Raw genomic sequence first — 27582 nt, forward strand, 5'->3', positions numbered from 1 at the left:
GAGGTCAGGCCTAGAAGAGCATCTTGTCAGAACCTCAGGGTGCAGTGGCGATGACCTTTTTTAATATTTACAGGCACAGATAAGATTTCCTTTGGCATTGTAGCTTTATTCCATAAAGAAAACAGGATTGTACCTGGGGCTGTTTTATGCCTCATTGTAGAATTTCTGTCTGGTATCTTCACCAGGTTCTCCCTCTGAATCTAGCTTCTTCCTAACAGATGTACAGAAACAGGAGAAGGTGCATATGCCTCACAGGAATCTTGTTTATGCTCAGCTGCAAGTCAGAAACAGCCATCTAATTCACTAGCAAACACGTGAATACAGGATCTTTATACTAAAACTTTTATTCCTCTATTTAAAATTCCAGCATGGTTTGGTGAGAGGAAGGTATTTTGGGGTTAATAAGAAATGTGTATTCTTCAAAACAACCCCACCTTCAAAAAAACCCCAAAATTCCACAGCCTTATAAAATACCTGTTTTGTGTCCTAAAATAAAGCATGTATTTCATGCTCTAAAAGTCTGAGGTTTGTAGCTGAAAAAGATTAAGTAAATAATTCAAAATTTGTTATGTTTACTTGTTAATAATTAAGCAGGTTGGTCTGTGTGCTTTTTATAGACATTGAACTTTATTTATTTATTTTTATTTACTTGGCTCATATTCTGATTTTTAAATCTGAAGAAGTTTCTGCCAAGGAAGAGTTCACGAGAGAAAGGGCATCAAGGAGTTAAGCGCTGCACAGGAACCAAATTCTGCAGGGACACATAGCCTCTGGAGAAAATGGAGAATTGTCATCTCTCGCTTCCCTTCTGCATTCCTCCAGACTAGTCTCTAGTGCTTTGAGGGAATTAAATTTTAAAGGTGATAATGATTTTTCAGACAAAAGCGGCACCTTTGATTCCTACTTTGTTGTTGCCAGTGACCAGAGACAGAGAAGTCTCTCTTCGTTATGAGGTGACATTTGGTTCATCTCAGTCAAAGGAAAGTTTCAGCCTTGTTCTCTTTCAGAAATAGAACAAAAATCTGAAGGAAAAGATCAGGTAACAGACACATTGTGTGTCTGTTTTCTTGTTGTTTGAGTGAGTTACAGTCTGGTGTAAGCTGACAGATGAAAAAGTCTGAGTCTTTGTCTTTTGAAAAGGTACAGAGAGGCCAACAGCAGGTGAGCTGCTCTCCCAGACATATTTGGAACCGTCCATTGAGAGATTACATCCTGTGGCAGGTGATAGTTTAGTCCAAGTAGATCAGTCTGGGCACCTTTGCCTTTGGTGGAAATTAACAGGCCAATAGTTTCCCAGGTTCCCTTTGAATCTCATATCTGTCACTTGAGAAAGAAAGTACTGAGAAGTAAAATAATTCTGTGTTTTCCATGCAGTAATTTTTGGTTGCTGTTAACATAGTCTAGACCTGAACATAGACTGAAACAGAGAAAGAAAAGAAATTTAGATTCAGGTTTGGTTCCCCCTCCTCATTCCCTTCCTACCTTAAGCAAAGCCATTGCCTAATTTTTTTTAACGTTTGAACTGTATCTTTGGTCTTGGCAAAATAAGATACCATTTGATAATTTCACTTACCTTTTCCAAAGGGGAGAGAAAGCACTGAGTAGTGTGAAAAGTCAGTTGAAGTGATCAGCATTAAAAGACAAAAGCTGCTGAAATGTGAGAGTGATCTTTGGACTGTATATTGAAAATCAAAGATTTAAAAAGACTGTTTAAGTGAGAATTAATAGCCTGATTTTGTTGACAGTTGAAGTCTTCATCTGTTACCATGGCATGTTTTAATTCACTGTCTGCATTGGTATTTCTTTCTGAAGAAATACACAGGCTTGTTGCTGCTGCCTCTGATATTAAAAGTGCCATTTGCTTCTCATGTTCCAGGTGATGATTTCTGTTTAAGTAAAGTTATAGTACATTAAGGTAAGAGGAGGTTAACCTGACAGAAAGTGTTACAAATGTTCTCCTTTCTTCATCATGTGACTGTTGCCTTCAACAATAGTTTTATCCTGAGCCTACACAGTTAATCCAAGTCTTCCATGGAGATAAATATGGGCAGATAGTATTTTTCAAATAGAATTTAGAAGTGCACAAAATATTTAAATTGGTTTCTAAAAGACTTTTTCAGGTGTTAAGAATGGAACTGTAGCAATGTTGTTTCTTTAAAATTTTTCCGTACATGTGTGAAGCTTTCTTTTCTGCAAAAAAGCCAGTTCATATCCAGTTCATTGTCTTATACTTGCAGACTAAGTCGGTGGTCTGCTTTGGGCAGTTGTCTTCAGAAATTCCTCAGACTTTGTCATTATCACGGAATTTAATACTAATTTAATAATAATCATTTGATTTATTCTTGTTTTCCCCCCAGACAGACAAGCTTGACTCAAGTTAAAGATATCTCAATTGTAGTTAGCAGTGGACCAAAGTCCACGTCACAAAAAACATTACTACATTTGGTAATAATTGATCTTTGATTTTAAGTCCAATGAAAGGTTGAACCAGCCACAAAACCTGACCACTCAACATGGTCCCTCAGTTCAAAGTGAGGGGTAGTGGTGAGCCTGTGTGAACCAGTCGGTTCTCCTGACAGAAATATTGCCCTGAAAATGAAAGGATTTGAAGCTCTAAGCCTGCCAGATAAGACTTTTCCACGAGCATTAAATTTGCACACTAGTCTTTCAGTCTTTTTTTTGGAACATTGCTGTGATGCATTGTCCATTTTCGAAGGATAGACTTTGCCCAAGCTTCATGCCAGGTTGACTGAATCTCAAAACAAACCAAGAGATTTACGGGTAGTCTCACAGTGAATCATTGTCTGAAATCCTTTGGGCTCCTATATTCGCAGCATTCATCAACAGTGATTCCTTTCATTCACTTGCTACCAGAGTTTAATTTGTATGTATGATGACTGTGTTTGGAAGGAATTGAACTGGAGTGATGCTAATATGATTTATTTTACTCTTTGAATTTTGTTCTTAAATATAGAATCTTAAAAGAGAAGATCTTCATAGATACCATGCTACAGTATTTTCTCCCCTCACCATGAAAGCTCTACAACCTTGAGGAAAAACATAAATAAAATTGACACATTATTTACATTTTCTTGAATGGAATGTATTTATCTCGATTTCACTTAATCTGATGATAGGCCACTGCATAGTGTTTTTTTCATTAGTAGCAAATGTCAAAAGTCTGTGCAGGGTGTAAGGCATCAACATACAGAAATGAACAAGTATATATAGTTCTTTCTTGTTTGTATTTGAACAGCAGTACAATATGCTGGTTTTACTGTACAAACAACTGGCAGAGTGAAGAGGCATTTTTTATTTAGGACTGTTTAAGTTATCCATTTTTGTATTCCTTAGTTCTGTGGTAGGATTGGATATTGAAAAAGAAGATTTAATAAGTGTATCTCATTTACTTCACCCTTGAAAGCACATTTTTCTAGGAAATTACCATGACCCACCTCAAGCCTCTCTGAGGATTGAGATGTACTTATGTTTTTGATGCCAGCAAGCCTATTGTGAGCCTATGCTGTAACTTTCATGTTAAAGTTAACTTTCATGTAAAAGTGAAAAAGCAGAAGTGGTTTCCTGAGTTGTGTGCATAGTTTTTCACTCTATTATGTCAGATTTCGAGCATATTACTTGACTACATGATATAATTTGAATCACTAATTGTGATTTGAATCACTGTTGATTTAAGCTAAACCATTAAACATGGAGGTTGGAATTGAAAACAAAGTGAATGCCTGGAGGTAGCTGGTTTTGTCCAACAAATTACCATCTCAAGTATAAGGCTTGATTAATTTAAATCATGTATAAAAATAATTTTAAAAACTATGGCAGAAATGTTGCCACTAATTAAACTCAGATGTTCAAATGTTTAGAAAGGATCAATTAATGATTGTGAAAATAAAGTAACTGTAACAGTTATAAAGAGTCTTGTACAGCACTTTCTGGCAAAAATCACAAGTGACAAGAGGGTAGCTGGGTACATCATGAGTACTTGTACAAAATTTCAAACGACAGTAGGCCTGAGAAGAGCAACTGAAACTTTTGACTTGGATTTAATCCTTTGCAGAGCTTGAGTCTAAACACCAGTGGAAGTCTGACTGATCAGTGGGTCTTCAAACAGAAAATGTTCTCGTTCACCCTGTGACCAGATTTTCCCATGTTCTTTCCATGCTTTTCAGCTCTTCCAGGTTCACCAGTGCCACCTTTTTTTACTGGGCTCACTCATAAGAGCCATGTAGTGTGCCAGCAAGTATGGAGTGGTTCACTTGTTAGATGAGGTGGACATTAAGGGAACAGTGCAGTTTCATACATAACAGTATCACTTAAATCAAACGTATCCTTGTGCAATACATCCAGCAGCATTTAAAGGTCAAACTCCTATCCTCATTACTCCGTATTTTAGGTCTTCTGTTTTGCTTCTGTCCAGTGTGTCTCTATTCAGACAACTGCAGGCCTTATGAAAGCTGAAGCACATGATAGACAGCCTTAGATCAAGCAAAATAAACCTTCTTCCCTGAAAACAGTGGAAGCTGCTACCGAACAGACTATGCTGAGTATGCTCAGAACCAACACACATAGGCTGGGAGGTTGCCACGGGGAAATTTCCATGAATGCTGAAGCTGAGGCATTGTTTGATTGTAATTATCAGAGGTAGAAGGCACCTAGAAAACAAGAGGAAAAGGACAAGATCTGAAAAGAAATTGAGATCATGTCTCAGAGAAAGAAACAGAAGCATCTCTGTAGTAGCCAGGAACGGTAGGAAATCAAGCTTGGAAACACCAAGCCTGAAAGCCTACTGGTATTACATTTTTTTGAGATCTTTCTAAATAAGTAAGGGTGCTCCAAAGATCAGTTTATTTCTGATAGGTAATCCTAACAGTAATCCCAGTAGTTAAAATGTCTTTATGGCTAGCTATGTAACCTCCCCACTAGCAAAATATAGAAAATAAAAATTATTTTTAATTTCTAAATTATTTTAACAATTTATCTAAAATATTGTTTCAGAGAAAAAATTGGTTTTTTATATTATTAAAGAATACCAGTAGTCTTAGTTAGTCCTGCCATACTCCAGCTGGCATTAGCTTTGAACACAGGCTCTTAGGTGGAAAGTCAGCACTTGAGGGCAACAAAGGAATCTCACTGCTTCTGCAAGGAAACAAGAAGCCTGGCTGAAATGGATTTGAGCACTGTAATCTAAGTGAACCTCTTATAACAGGAATTGGAAACTATGCCAGTCAGGTTCCTAAACTGTATTCTGTACTGGTGAAGGTGAATGCCCAGGTCTTACTGTCAGTCTTCAAAATGCTTACTCTTTCCTTTGCTGTGTGCCAGCAACTTCTGAACATTTCAGTAATTAACAGTCTATGGTACTAAGTCTGCTTTTAGTTCTTTTTTTTTTCCCCAATGCTGCCTATGGAGAGATTTTCTGAACATTTTAGTAATTAAAGCCATTTATAGTTGAAAGATGTGAAGACTTTATACATATTTTCTCATTTAAAAAAATAAAAACAAACCAAAAAAACTCTTCAGACTCTTGACTTGTTAGAGTACTTAACTGTAACTTTTTCCAAAGTGCATTTGAAGGACAAACATAAGTGGCAAAACTTTGATTGTGACACTCATCCCTAAGAGGAATGAAACTACACTTAATGATAAAAATGAGGGTTGTTTTGGTTTTTTTAAGCTTGGAGTGTTAGAAATCTCTCCCTATTAATTTGGTGTCCAGCTGTATAACTGTTCTCTCTGAAGCATGTGTTTAAAATGACATTTGAAATACTGATACAGTTTATTGGTTTGTCACCTGTGTACTACATGTGAATGTGTAGGACTTTGTTTTGTCTTCCCTCAAATAGCTGTATGTTTATATATATATACAGCATTCCACCCACTTTCCCCACTGAACAATGAGCTATTTGACTGTTATGGAAACTCAAGGTTTTTTGTGTGCAAATCCCTAAACATAAGCATTTCTTTTCTTTACAGCAGCACAAGAGAGAAGTGTTGAGAGCTGCTCTTAACCCTTTTGGACTCCGAAGTCAAAAGGTAAAACCAAATGCTAATTTTTGTGTTTCTGAAGGTGTTGATACCATAATTGTTTGGAAATGCTGTTTCCTTATCACATTTGAATGGAGATTTCCCACAGGAGAAAAGCAGGGATAAAGTAAGAAGAATCAAAACATTATTAGACCTCTTTAAGAGCCACCAGCATATCTGGGCATAAATTATACAGGTAAGTTACAACTGGTAAACTGCAATTATCTGTTTTACTTAATATGAAAACATCGGCGTTAAGAGTCAGTGGGACTTCCAGTAGGATTTAATATTGCTAAGGATTTAATGATTTTTGTCTCACTATAACTTGATAGTTTTTATGATATATAAAGTTTTTTTCAAATTACAGTAAAACAAATCCTGTAGCTCTTTTCTCAGGCAAGAGTCCCTCAATGGGAGTTTTGCCTGAGTGAGAACTGAATGAGGTCTAAATAATTAGCAATTAAAATATTCAGTTATTGTGCTACTGTATATAACAAAGCACTGGAGGTATTAAAAATTGCTAATCTCCTCCTTATTAAAATGTTAACTGCTAAACATAATACAGTTTTGCATTTTCTATCATTCATTTTTGCAGTTCATTAGTAGAGGTGAAATGTTTGTGACAAATAGTCATTTGAACTTTTAAGGGATTGACTTTGTTTTCCTGGTATTTTAGTTAATATTTTTGACTGAGTTAATTTACAAGCAGAAGTGTTTGTGGAAGCCATGGATTTTAGTCAAAAACTTGATCATGTACAGAGAGAAACTTCTAATATGCCATTCATGTGTATTTGCAGAAGAAAGCAGATGGTAAAGCTACTCATCAGGAGACAGGGCTAGGCAGTTTAGGTATCCAATTTGTATACATTTTGATCATCAGCTTCTTGTAATGAACTCCAATAACAGGTTAAGGATTGTCCATAGGTCAATTTTCAGTGATACACTGGCTTGTGAATAGTACAGCAACAGGCTAAGGAGGAAGTTGTGCACCCAGGTCTGTTAATTAGCACATGAACTCCTTATTACTATGCTAGTTAATGTAGTAGACTGTGCTCTCATCCTGCTTCACTGGGCAAAAGAATGGGTAAGATGCATCTCCTGTCCCCTTCCTCACACAGTAGCAGAGGAAATGTGGAAAGGGACAATGGTATTTGATGGGTGAGAAAGGAGTGGTAAGTTAAGGTGTTAACTGGTAGAGGAAGAAGGTGAATTAATGAAAGGATTTGGTGGCAGGTGAATTTCCCAAGGAAGGGTGACACCCTCAATGCTGTTTTTCCTCATAGTCACTCCCTGGAGTAGATTTTGTTACTTATTATGCCTAAAGGGTTTTTTTTCTGACCTTCTGTAGAGCCATTTTAAACCTAGGCATTTAATTGTGCAGTATAACTTTGTTGGCAATTCAGACCATGATTCTGTAAGGATTTACACATGTATTTCTCTTTCAGCATTATGAGTAATCCTGTTGAAGTACATGAGATTAATTGCAGGACATAAAGTTAAGCATGTATATTTGTTGTAAGAGAGGTGTAGTTGCATTTATTTATTTACTTTCAGGGTGGGAAATTGTTTTTAAAAATACATAATTACATGAAATTTTCCACTAATTTTGTGGCAGTTAAAGAGTTGGTGGATTGTAACAAAATAAGCTTTCTGCTTGTTCCCAAAATTCACATTTTTGTCAGGTTCTCAGCTGTAAAGTGTGGGAAAGAATAAGCTGCTATCATTTTCCTTTTTACATGGACAGTTAAACATCTAGCTAGAACGAGATGATCATATAATTTATTATAGAGGAGTGAACAGGATGGAAATCAAACAGGAAGGCAAGTGTACTTGTGTGGACTCTTGTTTATAATTTCATCAGATTGGTGCACACCTCAGACATTTTATTTGGTGATAAGATATGCAAATTATTCTGGACCCAGCAGCAATACCTTCACCCGAATGTCAAAACTGACAGAGATTTTTAAATCAAACCTCAACAACAACTTGTATTTTAAAGCAACTATTCCTAAGATATAGCTACCAACTATAGATGAGTAAGTGCAGAATTGTTTCCTACTTTCCTTCATACTGTTTTCCTTCTTCTCTTGTTTTACCTCCATGGAGGAACGGGGTTGCAGGCTCACCTGTAAATACTGGGTGTAACTATGGGCAACGGTGCAGAGGAGCTATAAATGTATATGGAAGTATGTGCAAAGCACAGGAATGCAGTTTGAAAGTGGGGAGACTTATGAAATGAGGTGTATCAGAGAAGATATCCTTTAGTTTTCCAGATGCCTACATCACATCTTCCATATCTGTAAAGGAATGGGTAGCACAAACTCTTCATTTCAGTTGCTTTCTCTATCTTTGTTTTTAGTTTTATTGCATTTGTGTCCTTAAATCAGAATGTGATAGTAGTAGTCCGTGGATACAGTGGAACATTTTGATGATAGCTTTTCCACGAGATTGAAAACTGAAATTCCTCAAAGCTATGGATGTTTAGCTGCTGGGATTTTGGTTTTGAATGTACATACAGTCATGACAGAAAGGGTGTCACTGAAAATGCAGCTTGAGATTTAAATGTTAGATGTGTTTATTTTTGGAATCCTTGTTCCACTCAGTGCCCACTGCCTATAAAGTGATAATCTTGTGTATTTTCCCCAGATTCAGTTCCTCCTCTTCTCTCTGTGGATGAGTGCTCACAACTATGTCCAAACGCTTCTATCTTAAGTTTTCCTAGGGCTTTTTTGGCTTGTTTTCTTCTTCTTGTTGTTTTTAGTGTGTGTACCTAATTAACCAGAAAGCTATCTGGACTGGAAACATTCAACAAAGGGTAGCAACTTAAGTACTCCTGTATCTGTGCAGTGTGTGTGTGTGTGAGAGAGAGAGCTGTGATTAGAGAGGTTATGATTACATTAGAGAGTTTTTGATTACATGCCTGCTTGTGTATGTTGTTCTGTCTCTCTGCCTTCTCTTATTTTACTTGGCCACTCTGTCCTAACAAATCCTCCTCTATGACAGATTAAAATTTCTGGTCAGATGCTTTAGATAGTTACAGCCTCTTCCAGGTTGGATTTTGTTATCCACATTTAAATAAGAGTAACATTTTTGTTTTCCTGCAGAGTGAGGAAAAGGATTTCTGTGTGTTCCTGATTGGAAAGACACAATGTAAGTCCCATAATACATTATCAGGGACCTGAGTCCTATAGCTTTCAGGGTCCCCCGAAGTACTCTTCCTGGAAAAAGACTTCCAAAATACTCAGGGCTTACTGCTTGTGCAGATTTAGGCCACTGCAGAACATTTTGTTTACAGCAACTAATTCTAGGACCTACTTTGGTGTTGTGGATACTTAACTCCTACCCACTCAAACAGAGGCACTTCAAAATAATTAAAGTAAATGAATAATCTACACACAGAGCAAACCCTTTCAGAGGGAAAGTGGGTTTATTGAAAGAAAAAATTTGCTTTTTTTTTGGTTTGTTTTTGCTAAATAGTTTGTTTCAAGGTCTTCTTAAGTAAGAAGCAAATGCTTTTGTTGGAAAATAAAAAATAAAGTTGAATTTTTGATTGTCATTTCTGCAATGGCTGATGAAATTAAATCATTGAAAGCTAGAAAAAAAACAGATGGAATTTGTCTTTTCAAGCGGAAGTCCGGGTAGTAGTGTATTGCCCCTGTGCAAAAGCTGACTGAGGTAGCACTGAAAGAAATATAGCAGGTGTTGTGGTATGTTCATTTTAATGCTCTGCTGTAAAGGAATTTGAAAGATTTGAAAGTATTTTGAAAGAATTTCTGGACGTTGCGGGAGATTGCAGGGTAAAAGCACCAAAGGAGGGGAATCAGCCATGATGACTTTGGTTTTTCCCTGCTTGGCTATAGGTGAAGGACTCATGGTTTAATCTGTCACCTAAATGGATGCCCTTTAACCATCTGTTGCAGTCCTGATGCCATGGTTGCAGTTATCAACACTGATACTTCCCAGTTGCTATAAGAGTTGATTGCTTGCTGCTGTATAGGGAATAATTGCCTAGATGTGATACCAATCACCTTATTAATCTTACCAAAACCTATGCATTCATATTTGATAAATTGGAATCTGTCATATTCTTTCAACATCAAGCTTCACAGGAAATCTGAGCACCTGCAGAAGTCTTCCTTATATGCAAACTCCAGGAGGGGAAATTCAACTTTTTTCTTATGTTGACACCATATTTGCTGTTTTTTACAGTTCTGAATTCGATTCCAGGCATCCATCAGTATTCCAGAGGGAGAGGTGACCAGCATCACAGCCTGCAGTACTGCTGCTCCACTTGTCTTGAATAATATCCCACTGGGCTAGTTAACCATTACACTGACTCTTTCCTGTTCTTTCATAGCTGATTTCTGCCCAGGGGACATGGGTTACTGCAGTCTGGCTGCCAACACAAAGTTCAGCATTGTGCATGCGTATTAATGTTTATCTTCATGCATATGTGTTATGTTGTTCAGCACATACTCCAGTAAAGCTAACAATGCAAGGCCAGTGTGCCTGGTTTTTCTATTTAAAAAGCAAAAGTTGGAGGGCTAATGTTTTACCCTCCCTCCTTTACCATTTTTGAAAGTGAATGTGAAAGGATTTTCCTCTCTAACCAACTCACTGGCACAACAGGTTTCTGCATTCAGCACTTGAAAAGTGGAATTTCACGATGCTAAAATTTGCTTTCTCAGAGCACATGTTTGAATCATGTGGTCAGTGATTCATGTTGATCTGCCATGGGCCATGACCTGATACTTCCCCTATGAAAAAGACAGTGTCCCTGTTCTCTGGGAGGGAAAAGGTATGGGTGAAGAGTAAATGTCAGGGAAGTCTTTTGAGATTCAGAAGGTATGAAACTACAATGGTTTTTCTTAAATGTATGCCAAGGTCAGTTCCTTTCAGTCATTCTCATTTTCTTCTTCATCTGAACTGCAGATTATCTGGAGGATATGGCACAGGTGACACTTGGCACTTTTGCCATATGGAACATGATTTGGTTTTAAATTCTTTCTTTTATGCCAGTGAGTCAGTTTACTGTCTTTGGAAATAATAAATAGCAATTCTGTTGTCCAGGTGTCAAATTCAGGTGTCCAGAGAGATTAAAGTACTGATCTTTAATGCCTCTGGTGTTTGTTTTGAGGAAGTTAATTTTGTTCAGTGGGTAGCTCAGGACAGTGAATTCTTTTGCTGCTTCCGGTCAGATTTCTATTCTGTTGCCTTTTTAAAACCCAGTAGGCACTTGGTTGTCCATAAAAGTAGAACTTGGGTTGACAAGGAACTAATTTTAAAAGGGAGGGTTAAATCCTTTTTCTGGTGGTACAAGAGTTTAACTTCAAACATTATTGTGTCCTGCAAAGTTCAATATATATACTTTTCACTGAGTAGTACTGTGAAATACTTTTGCCCTTCTCTCTCTCCCTCCCTCTCTCCTTCTTTCTTTCTCTTTATTTCTCTTCTTTTCTCTTCCTCTCTGTCTCAGTATCTCCCTCTTTCTCTCCCTGTCCCCTCTTTGTATAGATGGATGTCTGTTTTCCTGTTAGAGCTGAATCAGACATTTGTATGGGGACATGGTGGAGATGCCGCTGAATACCTTTTGCTGCCTCATTCATTTTGTAAACCTTCCAGTTCAAAACCAAGTTATGCAATACTATGATTAGCAGAGTAGAGTTACTGCATAACTTGGTGTTATCAGCAGTGTAGGACATTAAAAGACCAACCCCCTATTTCTTCTGTACCAGCAAATATAACAGCAGACAACAAAATGAGAGACAGCAAGAAGTCAGCAGCAGTGGGAGCTGGACCACTTATGTGGCAGCAGCACATTTTAATGCCAAGTAGATGAGGCAGACCATTTTGACTCTGAAAAGCAGCTTTGAGGCCATTTTAGTCATTCTCTTTGGTTCTTTTGAATAAAACTTGTATCATTCTTACTGATATTAATAGGACTTGGGGGATTATACAAGTCTCTATGCCTTCCGAAGGCATATCTTAAGGATGGCAGAGAGAATTCATGAAAGTAGGCAGAGACTCTTCTAAGAGACAAGCAGCTGAAAACATGTATATTTTCTGGCAAGAAATCAATACTGAAGAAGAAAATGAAGCAAGAAATGTTGCTACTTAGTCACTCATAGAGCATTTAAATTACATAAGTTTTTATTAATCTGAATTGTGGTCATTTGCAGAACTTTGATCTTAGACTTTTTCCATCCTCTGAATTAAAATATCTGTACAATAATGTTTATTGGCACATTTAAATGTTTGGGGTTTTTTATGAGATGAGATTGCCCCAAGATCTCAATATCTGTGTCTACATGTTCTACGTGTTTCTTGTAACAGTTTTATTGGTATGTGGCTAAAACACAGTGTTCCAATTCCAACTACTTGACTGGGCTATAAACATGAGACACACTATTTCAATATAATAATTCAGTATAATAAAGACACCTTGAGATTTTGGAGGCCACCAGACAATGTCTCTCAGGTGATCTCCTCCACCAAGACTGAAGACTCTTATCATTACTTCAGAGGTCATCAAGGGAGAGTGTCTTTCTCTTTGCCAAGATGTTATACTGCAGCAGAGATTCAGTTCATTTAAGGGTGACTGAAAAATAATATTTTTACGTGTTCAAAATCTTTATGTTTGAGAAATAGCTTTTCTTTAGTTATTTTTGCAATTAGTTTAAAAAATCTTCATCCTCCCACTGTTCTTCATTGTAATTGGTGAATCTGAGCAGAGAGATGTGTGGAGGCAACACTGCAATGTGAAAAAACTGGTTATTATCCAGACTGATCCAAATAAGCAAGCCCACCTTCTTCCTAGGCTCTTCAGAAAAGTGTGGAACTTTTTTCCAACCAGTTGTCTGGGGGGGGGAGCTGCAGAGATTTTTGTAGTAATGCCTACATCTATCTATCTCTTAGGGAGATCTGCATGTGGACTTTTGAGGAGACAGTTACTCGTGTATGTACACTGAACATCAGTGCCCTGTAGATAATCCTGTTGTCTCTAACTTGAGGACTGTGCTTTAGTAAAATAGATTAATGTTCAGTTACCCAAGCTTTGTTTTTGCTTGTTTATTAACTGAAAGGCAGCATCAGGGCAGAAGTAATTTGAATATGCCCTCTCCTGGTGTTGACCAGTTGTATTAAGTGCTCTTTTCGTTCTCCAGTTAGATTTTCCATAATCTATCCTTGAAATCATGAGCTGTTTAAATTTTCCAGATTCTGAGAGTCATCCTGTATTATTTTAAGTCATTAAATTAACCTAGATGCTGGACTTTGTACTGAAGAAGTAACGTGACCTCTGCTACTCCCTTCTTGGATACAAAACCTTCACCAATTCTCTGAAGAATGTATGTGCCTGTAAATAATTTCTATCTCAGAAATAAGTCCATGTTTATCTGAGTATTGATTTCTTAAATGGCAAAAGAAAGAATATATTGTCACTTTGAAAACAGGTATCTTTTCTTTCTTGTTATGTAGCTATTGGCAGTTTTACATAGTAGTTAAACTTGTGTTTACATGTTGAGATCACATTTTTTGGAACATGACATTGAGAGGGAAAGACATCAGTTACGAAATCTCACTTCTCTTTTAGAAACCTTTTCCCTAACATCCAGTAATATGTTCGAGTTAGTTTGGCACATTGTAGGAATAATACATAAAAGTCTTGAGCTTAGATTTTGAAACCTGTGTAGTCAAAGCATGTTGATCTGGATATAGCTTGCAGAATTAGAGAGTTTAGCCTTTAAATAAGATCTTACTTTAGTAACTGCTTGTTTGACAGTCAAGTAATTGTAAAATTGGTGGTTTCTAAAAAACAAAAAGCATGATTTAGCAGAAGTTTTTCCTGCTTTTTTGAACAATTTTTTAACCAGAGATTTTTTTCTTGAAATCTTGCCAGTGACAAAGATAAGGAGGGAACATGTGGACTCATGCAGAGTGCTCACTAGGGCAAAAAAAAAAAAAAAAAAAGAAAGAAAACCCCTAAGTTTTTTCTGAGGAAATGTCACATTTCTGTGATATGAATGAAATGTAGAACTCGCTTCTTACTGCCTTAGAAAAATCAAATGAACTAACCTCTCCGTTTACAGAACAATTTCTCTGAGTGTTCAACTTCCATTTCTTACTAGAAATCAAACAGCTTTGTTTTTCAGCACTTCTCTTGCAAACTTAGTCCCTCATGCACACACATAAAACCCCCTACATCCATGTGTCCTAGGGAATCAAAGATTTAAGAAGGTACCTTTTTCATAGGTAGTTATAAATATGTATTAAAAAAAATTCCCATTGCATGCATTTCTTAAGGGAATAATACATGAAATTACAAAAGAAGATGTTAGAGCAAAAAGTAATGGAGTAAACTCAAATCTAGATCTTCCTATTAGGAAGAAGCCAATTGAAGTAACAACATTACCGAGATGCTAAAATCAGAGCAGTTGAAGTAGAACTGGGTTTCTGTCTGAGGCTTTGCTTTTGACCTTTTACTAGTGTAGAATTCTAAGACAACATTGGTGTCATCTTCAGTTGCCTCTAGAATCCTTTTAGTTGTGGAAGATTGCTGCTCATAAAATACGAGTAGGACAAGAAGTCTTCATTTGTCTGTGTAAATTCAGGGTATTAATTGTTAACACAGCTTTCGATGAGCTAAAAGAACATAGTAACTCCTACAGGAAATATTTATGTGGATGATCCCTGAAAACTAGGAAAAAATGCTCTATTTTATTTTATTCTATTTTATTTTTTCAGAGGAGGGGCTTGGGGAATGTCTGTGGGTTTTTTGGGTTTTGTCCTCTTTTTGCTAGCGCACTGCATACACCAAAATATGAGACAGTAAAACTTTCTCCTTACACAAAGCTGTCAGTGTTTTAAGGCCATTCTGCTCCCTCTGAACCTGTACTGAAACAGGTGCCTCACTTGCTTGGCTCTCCTGGAGCAGTTTTATGGATTAAAGCACCACACGTACCCTGCACAGTGGCACTATTAACAGTGTGGAATGAGGCTGGGAGAAAAACTCATATAGGAGCTACACACCTAGGTGCAGTTAGTAAACAGAGATAGTTACCCTCATTAAGCATAATTAAACCTAATATTGACTGTAAACTGTTACTTACCTTAAACTTCTCTGCAGACATTGTGGGAAAGGGATTAACTTAGCAGATAGGTACACTAATTACTACCTTCTTCACATTAAAGTTACCATCAGGAAAGGCCTATATTCATAAATAAAACATAGTAGGGGATGAGAGATTGAGAAATATGTAAATTCATTTGCAGAAAAAAAAGACCAAATTAAAAAAAGAAAGTTGAATGATGCTACTGGAAGCAAAATGGCACTCTAGCTAATTACCATGAAAAGTATGATAAATCATGGACGTGTATGCTTGACTTCTGACTGATAGAGCCTGCAGAGTGCAGTCTCTCATGCGTAGCTGCCTCTGACTGATTTAAACCCATACCACTATCGGGTTTGATGGGAAAGCACAAAAGTGTGTTATTTTATTTCCTTGGGTATTGTTGCTACCTTTTTCTCCTAGAAATGACTTGCAATTATTGTAAAAATACAGTCTGATTTCTGTTCTGCAGAAGATTTGTTGTTTGATGCAATTGACAAACAAAGGCTCCAAAGATGGTCTAGTTATGTTTTAATAGCTGCCTTTTCAAATGCAATTGATCTGGTATATTGAGACAATTATAGAAATATAATAAAATGTCAAGGGAGGGGTTGCTTTTGCTTTGTTATACTTATTCTCATGGGATAGATCTGGTGTCCCGCAGACAAGATCAAAAGTCAGAAACAGTTTAATTTATGAATTTCTGTTTCTTTTCTGTAGAATTTTAAGTGAGTCACGTCGCTGCTCTGTGCTTCAGCTTTTTGATCTGTTTCCTCCCAAGTTTCATAGTTTTCTGCACTTAATAGGGACTGCACACACTTAGGATTATTCAGATGAGAGACGTTTGCAGGGTGAGGCCATACTGTGTGTTACCGTGTCAGTGCTGTTACTGCTTAATCCTGTAAGTACTTTAAATTTTAATACATGATGATGATATGATTGCTGTTTGGGCGGTATTTTCTATTTTCCTTGAATATCTGTCCAGAGTACTTTTTTGGTTGAGCCACATCAGAATAAAAGTCTCTTCCGCTGGGCTAGCTCACACCAGAATAATCTGAGGACAGATTTATCCTGAACTTCCTGAGCAGAGCATTGCCCAAGCCACAAGCATAGGGGAAGCTTGAGTACACTAGTATTTAATGTGCAAGGTGGAAATTTAGCATCACAGTGGTATTCTTATTATGTGGATATTTTAACACAAAATTATTATTGGCTTCTGCTAAGTATTATCCTTTAACTTTTTATGAACTTCCAACAGTGGGCACTCCAGAGAGGGAATTTAATATTTTGTAATGGTCCTAGTATTGCATTTTGCTGAAAGGAGGAGTGGGAAAAGTGAAGTTGTTGGTTGAATATCTTCAGATAGATGCTACCTAGTGAGTACCTTGATTGTTTGGTGTGGGTTTTTTTTCATTTCTTTTTGATTTCTCTTTTCTTCTAGAGACATTTACCCCTGTAATACTGATGTGATCTACAGGTAGGAATGTGTAGTTCCTAGGTATGAGTATTATGCTTCAAGAAACAATGCTTAGTAACTAACAGTGTTTTCCTGCTCTGGTAACCCTTATTCTTTTCAGCTTTTTGTGTAGCCAGCTGCAGTGTTTATAGATGCTATATTCATATACCTTTCAAAGTTTCACTGAGTTTTGACAGCATAGGATTTGAAAGGAATATTTCAAAATTGTTTCAGAGCTCAAGTTACTTTCAAGATTTACATGGCTAAATTCTGCAGTGACATACATGTCAAAACAGACAGTAAGCAAAGAAAAGAGATGTCCTCTGGGCAACAGTCCAAAATTATTACTAGCTAGCAAAATCACAGGTTAAAGTAAGAACAATTTAATGAAGTAAATACAAATTTAGGGGCTAGGTTGTTCCAGCATGAAAAAATATTTGCATCCCTTCTCTTGTTTAGGACTACAGAACTGCAGCAAGGAGCTTTCACCTGGGATTTACTTTGACGAGCTATTTTTATTGTCTCCTCCTTCAGGGAGATTTAGACACGTTCTGTTATGGGCTTGTAGCTTTTTTTCCTGGTTCCCTTCCACATTTTTTCAAAGGGAAGAAAGAAGAGTCAATGTATAGGAAACAGAGAAACAGACTTGAGACATGGAAGTTATGAGGCTGCATAGCCTTTATATTTCTGTTTATTATCAAGGTGCCTGTCCAGACTTCTCCAGGCTTACTAGCTAAATGTCATGGGGAGTCTTAGTCACATTGCATCTGTAACAGTGGACAGCCTAAATCCCAGGCAAGCATTTCAGCATTTGGCCTGTTAGTAGCAGCTGCATGCTTTTTCTGAATAGAAATTGAAATTGGGTATATATCAGCTTCCTAAGGAAACATTGAAAATTTATTATTTTTGATAAATAATAAATATTAGGAAAGCTCCATTACATAAGAAATTGGAATATAAACTCTAACCATGCTTTTGGGGAAGAAAGAAATTATTCTACTTTGTATGTTAGCATTCTAAAACCAAACTGTATTAATTCCCATCTACTGCCCATCCATCTGGTGTCCACTGGATGCTTTATATTCACTGGACACAATAATAATTGATCTCTTCGACCCGTTGTCAAACTCATTCCCTTCAATTCTTTTAAGGGTGCTTTTGAGATTCTAGCAAAACCTTTATCTAAGTAATAATAAACTTGAATCCCGGTCATCTTTGCAAAGCATAGGCCAAATCCTGTGAATTCATACCGAGCCAAAATTTCCACTGAAGTCAAAATTAAGAGCTTTGTTACTTGAAGTATTTCTGTCAGGCAGAAATTCCCTACTTACTTTCTTCCCCTGTGGTAAGGATCACTAAACATAGTTATAGATTGTTATCAAATTTAGACATGAAAAAATCCATTTAAAAAAAAAAGGCAAATATTTTCATGAGCATTCTTTTGTGAAGGGAGTGTCTCATTTAAGCAATAATATTTCTTAAATAATAGTTAAATGAAGTATTTGAAGATTATAATTTTCATTTTCATCAATATCAGAACAGCTGGATCCCATCACTGACTCGAGACAAAATAACTGAATATGGACATATTTCTGCCAAGTATAATATAAAAATGGGAGGACAAGCTTTAAAAGATGGATGATACTCTTCATGTGAATTTAAGTCATATTCTTAATCAACTGGTTTAAATTCAAGTTAGGCAGAATGTATCTGTTTGAAATACTCTTACATTTTCTACTGGATATGTAATAGGTTTCAAACTTTTTTGTAGTGTGGATCTTACATGTGACACTCAGATACACTCAGGTCCAAGAGAACGTCTGTAATTCCTCTATCTGAAGTTGTTCCTAGTGGAAAGCTCTCTGGAATGACAGTAGTAGAGCTTCTGTCAGTGTCCTCATACTAGAACCTAATAGCAAATGTGCATGGCTGTGAGGACACTTCAGAAGCATCCTGGCATTTTCCTGATAGATATGAGTAGATTCAGTTACTTGTCTTTTGGAATGTTAAATACTATTGTGTTTTGAAACTTGCACTTTCTTGCTTCTCCTGTTTCCTATTCATTCCCTTTCCTTTTCTTGTTTGCTCTTATCCTTCCCCCATATGTTGTCTTCTGTAATATCTCCTCTCTGTTTTCCTTCTTTCTTTGTTTCCTGTTTCTCAGCAGCTTTGCACTTTTGTGGCTAAAGCCCTGAATTTCATGGTCTGTCCTTCTGCAAGCAAAATGCCCACTGAAGTCAGTGAAGCCAGGGTTTATCTTCCCATGTTTTGGCCTTTGCTTGTTATCAAGTAGCTACATTATATCCATAGCAAACTATCTGTATTTTGGGATGTGCTTCAGCCAACATAAGGCCATTTATTTTACATTTACTTGTAGAATGAATCTACTTACTTCCAATCCCCCATTTGGAAGCTTGTTAGGAATGTGCATGCTGCTATAATATGCAAATTCTAATGAGTAGGTGAAGAATAAGTATGGTTTTGTCTGATAGGGTAGTACTTTTATTTCACCCATTTAAAGACAAAGATGGCAATCTGCTTGTTTAATGTTCAGTAAGATCTCAGTGTTAAGTGTCCAGGGGGTATGAAGTGCTTAAAACAAAATAACTTAGGAGGTGAGGAGATAATTATCGATGAGAGGAAATACTGGGAAGGGCAGGGAATACAAATTAAGGCAAGCCAAGATAGATTCAGTTCCACAGAAAAACTCCCTATTTACCCCTCCCTCAAATACGCTGACAATAACCTTCAAAAAGCCAGGTGAGTTAATGAAACTTTGCTGCATCTACAATGTTGATGCAATTGATTATTTTACTTCTACTGGATGTCCAAGTGTTTGAGCCCACCCTTGTTCTTTGGAGTCTCAACCTACACTTTTTTGTGTTGGGTAGAAAGTAGGAAGTGTTATTTCACCAGAGAAGAAGGATTTTATTTGGGTGTTATGATTTCCTGTTAAGATTATTTCCTTCTGCAGTGAAATGGAACATATGGGCTTTTGACGCCAAGAGTATAAACTATGAGTGTCAGGTCATTGTAAAAGATAGTCCAAACTAATGTGCAGTCTGTAATTAGTCCTGTGCTCCATTTCTTCCTTTGCTGAACCAGAAAAACCCTGACCACTTTCTCTATTAGCATATCAAAACTGAAGAATGTCTGTGTCTGCATCTCTGATATGCTGTTAGTCTGTAGCAGAGTGCTTACAGATGAAAGTTGACTTACCCTCTTTCCCTTAGCATTTACTGTTGGCAGTGGGACTTGGGATTCTCAGTTAAACAAATTTTTGTCTGTCTCAGTTGCCTGTTCTTCTGCATGTCACATCCATTGCATTTTTGATGCAATAGATTGTGGTGCTTTAAGGACATAATGTAGCTACTACATGCCTGTGAGTTAACAAATTTTAAGTATTTAAATCACATAGGAAAATGAAAAGTGGTTTCTTCTATGTTTGGAATGACTAGTAACTTTACAGCCATCAAATTGAGCTTGGAATGACCAATTGACCCTTCCACTCTGTATGCTGACTGCTGACTATAAATGAGAAGTCTTTCCAGCGCTGCCATGAGGTTATGAGACGTGGCTATGTAGTAATTAATGCCACTGTATCATTTTTTCACTGTTACAGAAATATAATATCAGATGCTCAGATGGCATCAATTGGCTTAGCTCCACTGAAGGCAACAAAATGCGATGCCAACTTATACCAGCTGAGGATCTGGCCCACAGTTAAAAGGAAAAAAGAGACAGGCTGCCAATATGGCAGGGAACATATTGAGATTTATGGTAGTGACTTAATCAGTAAAAAGTTCTGCTTGAAGTGGTTGTCTCTTTGCACATTCACATTAGTCACTTGAGCTGGAGACATTTGGAGCTCTAACACAGCCGTGTGGGCACATTCCTGCTCTTCCACTCTATTCCACACTTTATGCTCTTAAATATCTGAGAGCATCCCACCTCACTCCCATTCTTCTAGCTGGCAGTCTCTCCTCATAGGTCTACCATAGATTTGGGGCCATACTTTTTTTTTTAACATAATTTTAATTTGGATGACCCTGTTTTTTCATGTTTGCCTATATTTCTGGTGTTGCTTTCGTAATCACACATAAAAATGAGGGGAATTTCACCTGTCTCTGTTGTAACTCTCATCTAGCTGTCCTCCTATTTGCATTCAAGTATATTAATCTTGGTAGGAATAAGAAAATTCAGTTTACTGCCTTTGTATTCAAATATGTATGTATTTTTGTTTTACTTGGAGATAAGGTAGCTGTACCTAATGTAATGCTTATAAATTTTTAGATGCTATAAATATGATTGAATAACTTGATGGATAGAAATTATCCATATTACAAAGTTAGTGAATGAAATACTTATTAAAGATGAAGTAGCTGTAGAATCTCCCCAACTTTTTTCTCCCTCAGTAATATATTTTGGCATTTGGTTTCTAATGAGTGCTATCTCTAAACTTGTGAGCTATCTCCAGTTCTGGTATCTTGGTTTTGATTGTTAACAACGTCCAGAGAATATAATCTTTAAGGTCTTGCAGTTTGCATGTTTGGTCTCATCTGTAATGTAGGAAATTCTGTGATCCGTTCTTGTAATATGAAGTTGAGGAAACACTTTGCTTCTGCACTAAAATCCCTGCCCTAAAAACTGTAACAACTGATTTATGACTTGGAATTTGACCTACAGTATGTTTGTCCAGCCATTTTTGGATTACACCTTACAAATACATTTTTAAGCAGGATAAACTTTCAGAAATAGAAGTATTTGCATATCTAAAGCCTGCAAAGTTTGTTGAGTTTAAACATGTAATGAATTTGCTCTTCTGTGCTCCAAAAGTACAGGAAAATAAACTAATCATTAAAACATCTATAGAAATACAAAACTCAGATGCAGTTTTTTAATAAGTTTCAAAGGATGCTTTGAATGACACTCAGTCTTACCAGGATATATTTTCCTGCACTTCAAAGTAAGAGTGTATCTTCTGTGTGCATCTGTATCATGTAGGTGCTGAAAAGAATACTGAGGAGGCAGGACATGATGTTAATCTCTTTTTCTTTTAGTTTGCTAACTATTGTGTTTTTCAAAGAATCCGGTGCTACCTCAGCTGGAGGACTATTGACTGTCTTAGGAAAAAGTATAGGACTTTTTAGTTTAGTCCATCTCCTACTGAAGTCCTTGAAAATATTTATGTTTCAACCAACAGTTTATAAGTTTAAACTTAAAGCATGTAGTATCTTCAAATCCCTATGCTCATAATTGTAGTTGATTCACTTAAACATAGAAACACTTGAGAATACTATAAAGTACCTAAAAGAAACACTAAAATATTGCAGCAAATGTTTAAATCAATATTGATTCCTATATTCTTGGAAATAACAGTATACAAGTTTCCAAATGATAATACATTTTTTAAAGAACCTTTGAGTGGTTTGACAAAGTATCATTGTTCTCATTTGATAGATTCGATAGATGGGGAAACTGAAACACAGAACAGTTAAGTAATTTTCTCAAGGTTGTAAGATAATTCATGGCTAAACTAAGGATAGATTATTTCTTGGCATTGAGCGTTTCATGCACTATTCCACTGCTTCCCCGTGTTAAAGAATGCTACAGTACCTTTATGATACACTTTAAAAAGAAACACAGCTAGTGGTCTCATGTTTTCAAGTCTCTTTAAAAACACTTTTCTTCAGCTGAACATCTTCATTTTCTATCCTGACCTTTTATCAAAATTAAATTTTCATACACACAAATCCCACAGTAGAGAGGAAGACTGAATACCATCTTCGACTTGCCTGGAATTAGAGTCGAAACCAGAGGGCAGAATGTAGCTAAAAAATATTGAATTGAAATTCTTATAAATGTACTTCAATGCTTCAGATACTGTTTCCTGTATATTGGACCAGAACAGAAGGTTAGTAGGAGATGGATGTCCCTAGTTATAAATAATTGTGACAACAACTAACAGTACAGTGCACTTGAAAGAACAGTTAAGTCTTGCTGCAAAATGAATCTTAACTACAAAAATGACAGCCTGAACGGTGCTGTGGATGGAGGGCAGCTTGTAGTCCTATTCAGGATAATAATATTAGCTTGTGTCTGTTTGAAATATCCCAGAATTTTGTAAATATCTCCTAGAAAGTAATCTGATGTTTCTTATTCTGGTATTATTTAGGGGTGTAAGAAGACAGTTTGTAAGAAATTTGAAGTCAGGTTATAGTATTTCTGGGGCAAGGTGTATAACTGATATTTTTTTAAAATTACAATAGCTTTTATCTTACAAACAGAGTAAGATGGCACACTTAGTGGTCTGGCTGGCACCAGTGAAGCCTGTGGTTAATCCAGTTTCCTGTTTTACAGAATTGACTGCAGAAAAGGATACATTCTTCTTTCAGACTCCTCAAAGCTTTGCTGAGGTACACACACTTATGCAATTTGAAGGAAAGTTTCAATTTACAGAGAGTGTAACTTCACCCTAAGGTCGTTGCCAAAATACTGAATCCTGGCCTGTTCTAGAATGTCTAGAATCCTTACTTAGGGTTTAAAGAGAGTTTTTCGAATTACTGTTGTCATTAAACTCTACTGCACACTCTGTGTTTTCTGTTCTTGGATAACCTAAAAAATGTCTTTGCCTGCCTGTGAGTAGCTGGCAACAGATCTGAGCTGCATTTACATTAGAGTCCTTCCTAAATGTTCTCACCATTCTCATGCCAGTGTTAGCCTTAAGGAAGACATTCTCCAGCAAATGGTAAAACACAGTCTCCCCTACCAGTGGAGGTTGTATTATTAATTCTGGTGGCAGGTAGAACTGTGTGCATATATTGCTAGGGTTACTTGTCACCTTCAGCCCTCCTTGATGAATAGATCTACATGTTGAACAATGGAATGAATAGGAGGTGTCTTTTGAGATTTTAATTCTCTTTTAGATAGGATAAGTTTCTCTTGTCACCATCTCTTTACCAAAGGGTCATTTTATTTGCCAAGTATGGGGGTGCATTGAGTATTGTCAGTATGATTCCTGTACTGTGTTTCAACAGGAATTTCTGGGTTCCACATCTGTGGAACTGGAGGTGCGCGAAGGAGACTCCAAAGCTTGTAAGTATCTGTCAGCTGCAGGTACTGTGTCGTCTCAGGCACAGAGAGGGAAGGAGGTACCCTACACTTAAACCAGAGAAACATGAAGTAACTTGGGTTACTGTCTCAAGATCTTGGAACCAATCACATGAATAAAGCTGAAGCGGTAGCCAGTGAGATGCCTTCTTAGAACTTCATTCCTGTGTTTGCTTCCTAAAGTCTATGCAGAAAAAATTGTAAGAATCTTAACCGATGATTTTTTTCCCCTGAAATAATTAGTCTATCAAGTCAAGAAGAAAGTACCTTTAGAAAAGAATTTTGAGAAATGAGCCTGTGTTGAAAATTTCTATAAAATTTTTAGCCTTTTACTCTTCAGCCTCTTGCATTTACTAGAATTATCCATTGTTTATCTCATCGAAAGTAAACTTAAATCCTAGTTCATGAACTAGTCTTCTAGTCAAGCTGGAAGAGCCTTTTACTGTTGAAGCACAGCTCTGATAGTAGATAACCAAAACTCAACCATGTAGGCCTCTTTCTGCTGGGGGATTTTTAGCAGCAAATTGAGATTATTTGGGTTATTTAATGCCCTCTCCCCTGCAGCACCAACAACATGTAGGACACTGTAATTATTCTTCACTAGGAAAACTGATGATTAGGGATGCTGTATACTTCACTAAAAGGAGATTCTGGATCAAAAGAACTAACAGATAACAGTGTAAACTAAGATAGCACAAGAAAAATTGTTAGACGGGCAACATTTCTGTCTAGTAGTTGTACGGAAGTCATTGGACCACCAAATAACAAAAGCATCATAATGACTAATTCCAATTCTGGTTTAGATGAGTACATCAAACCATATAATGCTGGATAAGACACCTTTAGACTTTACAATATTCAACTAGTGCCTAACCCATGGCAATACCATCCAAAGTAATTATATGCTACTGCCAGCTATCTTGAGGATCAGTTTAGGAAGAGAGCAGTTGCTTTGCCCAGGGAAATTTAGATTAGATGTTAAAATTGGATTTTTCATAAGGCCTTGTTTTTACCTAGCTACGAATGTTTCCTTAGCGCAAGTGAAAACTTTACACATTTTAGCTCAAACTGTACTCTACTAAGCCTCCCACATTTATACCCATCTTCTTGGCAGTCATCCCAAAATATGTTTGGGTTGAAGCATTACACATTACATTTGGTGAAGCTTTAGCATTCCCTGTTGCTCACATCAATCCTTATTTCTGTTTGCTCTTGTAATTTACAGTTAATGAAAATTCTAAGTTTACCTTTGTTTTTGTTGGCGTCTGTACAAGAGAACCCTTTAGCCTTTTCAGCCTCACATCCAAGTGGAAAGCTGAATCCAAAAGGGAAGGTAAAACCTATCTAAGCAGTTTCATTTTAGAAAGAAGCCCTTAGCATGCGTGTCAGCATTGTAACATTTCTGAACAAACAGCAAAAGACCCTTGCTCAAGGCTTGACCTGTGCCTGCTCTTGTGAGTAGGCTTGTAAGTAGCAGGTAGACACCAGATTAGCAGTTGATCATAACATCAGAATGCCAGATCTCAATGACCATCTGGTTAATGGCCTTAACCAGTTCCTGCTTCCTTCCAATTCAGGCAAGATTCTGGCTGAAATTAACAGGAATTTGCCTGATTACCAACGTGGGAACGTGGCTAATAACAAACTCGTACTGATGACCTTAACACAGCGTAGGCAATATTGACAAAACAAACCATTCTGGAGTTAGTGCAGTCTTTTCTAACGAGCCTGTTAAAAATTGTCTCACAGATTTTCAGTTCAGGATATACAATTTCTGTCTACCTACAGTACCACCTATGCACTGAGCTGTGTACATACAGGGTTATAATGTTAAGCAATGAGCTGTAAACAGATGGTACGTGTATAATTTCTGTACATACACACAATTAGATAATGTGCGTAATTTGTATTATGCTTTTAAAGACATTTATTTGAAAGACAGTTTTGTGCATTAAAAATTCCTATGCAGCTATCAAATTATTGTAAAAGTAAGCTTTAAAATACACCCTTTTCATTTATTTCTGATGCTCATTACGTGTTCTGAATCATTGCACGTTCTGAAACATTACCTTTTACATTAACAAAATATTTTGCAGGTGAGAAATACTGACAAATTCAGAAAAATGTGTAACACAGAATTATGATACAGCTGCATGTTTCTGCAAAAAGCAGGTCTTCATGAAGGCAAGCCTGACCAAGCCTTCCTGCATCTGCTTACAGTGCTGTGTACAAGCTGTTTTTCTCATGTCATCAAAGCGTTGCATTATCAGTAGGAACTCTGATCACATTTTGAAAGTTCATTTCCTGCCTTCTGGTTCTTCTGTTGCCATTGCAGAGGCTGTGCAGTCTCACGTGCTGGAGGACAAGGCATGGGAGAAAAGCACTGCTTGCACCTGTTTAAAATCTCCAGTGCTTTGTGTGGTTCCTGGGCAACAGGCAGGAATCCTGAAAAGCTAGGCTGCACTTGCTCAATTGTTGCTGGCAGCTGTGACTTTGAGAGAGCACATAGCAGCTCGTTAGCAGGTTGCTTGTGTTATGTGACATGCACCAAGCATGTCAAACTCTGAGCTGAGCTCGCTGCCTTTGCTGCCTACAGTCGAGGCTGGGTTGCCTGGGGTTGCAGATTTGGCCAAGGAAAGCATTGTAGGGATGTAAGGTGAGTTACTCATTGGTAAAGGGGCAGGGAGGTGAGGCAAATATATGTTAATCAGTGTTTTCTGGTTGCAAAAGGGGAACAGTAGCATATAGGTTCTCTGCACCAATGGGTGCTATTTTCTTCTAGCAATTATGTTCTTTCAGAGTATATTTGCAATGGTGCAACATAGAAATGCAGGGGATAACATGGAACTGAATGTGAAAGTGTGTGTAAGTGTGCACACAGACACATGCATACATCATATAGTCATTGAAGTATGGACATACAAGATGACTTCATGGGGTAATTTTAAATTTTATTATGAGCTTTGATTTCTGTGTCTTGTTACTTTGAGGGATCAGAATCAAACCAACCTTTGCAATCTTGATCTTGGCCTATTTTGGCAGCATCCAAGCAGCAAATGCAGTCCTACTGCATGTCTGACTGGTAAATTCAGACCATTTCACCTTCATATCTACTCAGTTTGTGCCTCTTCGTTCAGATCAAGCTTCTCTTTCCTCTTGTAAAAGGGAGTTAGTATGTTATAAATCTAGTTAAACAAACCACAAAGCTACAGCATTGTTATGATCTGTTGAAATCTACATCACAATATGGGAACAGATCTGCCATTGTCTTGAAATCTTTTACACTCCATGCTGTTTTAGCCAAGAAAGAGTGATCTATAGACCGATCTCTTTTCTGTAGCTCCAGAAAATCTTGTTTAGACACACAATGATAATATTGACAGTGGAGGTCATTAACCCAAGCTGAAGAAAAAGCAGAAGGAAATCTGCCTACTAAGCAAATTAGATAAACTCATGAAAGAAAAGCACATCAAGGATCCATTTAATGCCCAGATAATACAACAAATATATATTTATGTGTATATATGAATGTATGTGTGTATGTATGTTTATATGTATAACATATATAACCACTTGCTCAGAGAATCCCTGGGCAGTGCTTTGCCAGCAACTGGAAAGATTTAGTGCAGGGCAATAGGACTTAGTTGCCCTGCCCATAGATTCAGTAAGTAACTGCTGTGGCTAGTGTCAGGGTCATGCTGTTGAGCCTGTCTGTCTGGTCTACAAGGGATGTGATCTGGACATGGTATGTTTTCAGTTGAACCATGCTCCAAATACATGCTTTAGTGCTTATCTACTGTTGTTGACTTCTTCAGCTGAATATAGAAATCACTAGTTTTCAGGTACTGAGGGTAAATGTAAAAAAAATTA

At 37.1% G+C, this 27582-nt stretch overlaps 1 protein-coding gene across 11 annotated transcripts in view; it reads left to right on the forward strand.

Moving 5' to 3' along the window:
• Window positions 1-27582, forward strand: part of ZBTB20 (zinc finger and BTB domain containing 20) — a 477688-nt gene that overhangs the window by 81611 nt on the left and 368495 nt on the right. For 10 of the 11 annotated variants that reach the window (XM_032678457.1, XM_032678452.1, XM_032678453.1 and 7 more), the window contains one exon: window positions 5989-6048. The gene's annotated coding sequence lies outside the window, so the exon portion shown is untranslated. Of the gene's footprint in view, window positions 1-5988; window positions 6049-6155; window positions 6236-27582 lie in introns of those variants that run through there. The other variant, XM_032678456.1, reaches the window with a different exon arrangement.

The sequence above is a fragment of the Chiroxiphia lanceolata genome, chromosome 2 (genome assembly GCF_009829145.1).
Source record: "Chiroxiphia lanceolata isolate bChiLan1 chromosome 2, bChiLan1.pri, whole genome shotgun sequence".
NCBI classification, from domain to species: Eukaryota; Metazoa; Chordata; class Aves; order Passeriformes; family Pipridae; genus Chiroxiphia; species Chiroxiphia lanceolata.